This window comes from Leucopleurus acutus (assembly GCF_964270905.1).
Source record: "Leucopleurus acutus genome assembly, chromosome: 14".
NCBI classification, from domain to species: Eukaryota; Metazoa; Chordata; class Mammalia; order Artiodactyla; family Delphinidae; genus Leucopleurus; species Leucopleurus acutus.
In genome coordinates, this window is record NC_139156.1 from 8,225,596 (window position 1) to 8,228,328 (window position 2,733).

Sequence of the window (2,733 nt, forward strand, 5' to 3'; positions counted from 1 at the left end):
TTTCCAGGATTTGTCTTCTCCAGTTTCAATGATGCTTGAAAAAATCGTTTTGCTTGTTGCAGATAAAATGCACACTTGGAGACATTTTTTTTTAATGTTTTTTGGTTGATGTATAGTTGATGTACATTATATAAATTACAGGCGTACAGGACAGTGAGTCACAATTTTTAAAGGTTATATTCCATTTATATTATTATAAAATATTGGCTATATTCCACATGTTGTACATAGATCCTTGTAGCTTGGAGGTATTTCTTTGTTTCGATATCTCTTCCATGCTAACGTTCAATACCTTTTCTCTTTTATAACTCAAAGAATGTTTTTGATTCCTACCAACCTCTTGCCATCTCAGTTCTGGAGATGCAGGAACACTTGGATGCTTGAGATGGGAAAAAGGCAGCAGAGTTTGGTAGAATCTGACACCATAAGTTTCCCGCCTTCCCGCACCCCACAAAGGGCTCAGCCCCCACCCCCAGCACTCACAGGGATAATTTCCTCACCTCCTTTTTCTCTCCCATGGTTGCCCTGGAAACAACCTGCCATGCTTGGTCATCTACTGACTTGGATGCTCTGCATGACTGAGAGAGAAGGACCTGGAGTTCCTGAAGGCAATTCAAGAGGTACTGGGGAAGGGGTGAAGTGGAAGAGAGGACCCAGTGAGATGTGAGGAAAATGAAGGGCTTCTGGAAGAAACACAGCTCCAGTGGTGGTAGTTACCAAAGAACCAGAATGCCATTCAGATGGAAATAGGGTGGTTGCCCTGGAACTGTCTGTACAAATTCATGCAAGGGAATTACTGTAACAACAAAATTCAAGCAAGTAGTGGTTCAACATAGAACAGTTCACTTCCTGCTCACAGATGAGCATGGTGGGTGTGGCTGTACTCCACGGAGTCACTCAGGGACCCAGGCTCCTCTGTCTCTTCTCCACCACAGTCTGAATCAGCCAGGGTGAAGGGAAAGGGCCTGGAGCAAAACATGTGGGAAGTTTTTACAGACCAGTCCTGGAAATGGCATGCTCACTTCTTCTATTAATTTTTTAACAGCTTCATTGAGGTATATTTTGTATATCATAAAATTTGCCCATTTCATTGAATGTATCATTCAGTAATTTTTTAGTAATTTTAGAACATTTTTACTATCCCCTCCACATTAACCCCACATAAGATCCCTTGTATCCATTTACTGTTCCTACCCAGTAGGTAATCAATAATCTACCTTCATCTCTATAGATTTGCCTATTTGGAACATTTTATGTATATAAAACCATACAAGATTTGCCTATTCTGAACATTTCATGTACGTAAAACCATAAAACCATGTGGTCTCTTATGTCTTTCACTGAGCATGTTTTTGAGGTTCATCCTGACATAATGTTTTTGAGGTTCAGCTTGGGTCAGTACTTCGTTTCTTTTTAATGCCAGAAAATATTCTATTGCATGCCTAGACTGAGACGTGTTCACTTCTGCTCTCCTTCCATTGGCTAGAACTCAGGTCACGTGATCAAATTACACTGCAAGGGCAGGTGGGATATGTAGTCTATGTGTCCAGAGGAAGGGAGCCTATTGTGGTGAACAGGTAGTAATCTCTGCCCAGGCACTCCTTCCCTGACTCCAATTGCCCCATAAAAATTTATAAACACACAAATGCCGTGCATGAGTGGTACCATGCCGTATGTGTGTGTGTGTATGTGTGTGTAGAAACTGCAGAGTCCACGTCCGAGCAAAAGAGGGTGTGCTTGGGAGGAGATGGGAGGGGGCACAGACCATAACTTGAGGGCCAGAGGTGACCTTGAGGACATTAACATAACATCTTCCTGGCCCCCCACCAGACACGTGGACCTCTACAGACCTCGGAACAAGGGTCAGTGCAGAATTTATCCAGTTTCTCAGAGGCAGGGAGATGCATGGATTCCAATGAACAGAATCACTTCAAATGCACTTGAAATAGCTCGTGAGAGGGACCTTGGGGTGGGGTTGCAGTTCCAAATCCATCCCTTCTGTGCTCTCAGATCTTTACATCAGCAGCGTCTTGTCGACTCGGCTCAGCTGTTGGTGCAGGCGCATTAGCACAGCTCCCAGTCTGGAGGCATGATTTTTAGAAGAAAATAAGGACTCTCCTTGCATTCTTAGAATAGTTGTCAAGGGGGAAAATGTCTTCCAGAAAAAGCATGGTCTTTGTAGGAGAGGGAAAGAAATTGCACTCCTGGGTCTTTCCTGAACTTGATGTTGCTACCAGAAGTTCGGGGTGAAGAGTTGTCAGAGGGGCAGCCCAGGAGTTATTTCAGGACACGTTTTGCACTGGTTCCCTTTGATTCTCAGCAATGTTTTTCACTGAATATTTTAATCCTCTGGCAGAAACGGGGAGGCTGATTCCTTCACGGAGGCAGTGAACTTTCCAGGCCAGCGAATTACATCACCTTGAATCATAAGCCCAGCTGCCCACACTGACCTGCGGCTAGCTGGCTTCTCCGGGGCAGCTGAATCCCCATACCTGCTCTGCGGAGCCCACTCTCTGGCCTGGGATGTCTGACAATGGCCGAGCATCTTAATGAGGGAAAGCAGTGCTGCAGCTTCTTCCCTGTGGAGGCAGAATGCTGGAAATGCAGCCGAGACTGCCTGCTTTCTGGAGGGCAGTGGTGTGGAGGATTTAGAAACTTCTGCAGATAACTCTGAGGGGCCTTCCTTAGACTTGCTCTGCCCCTCCCAGACATTCCCGTCTCTCTGGGGAGGGT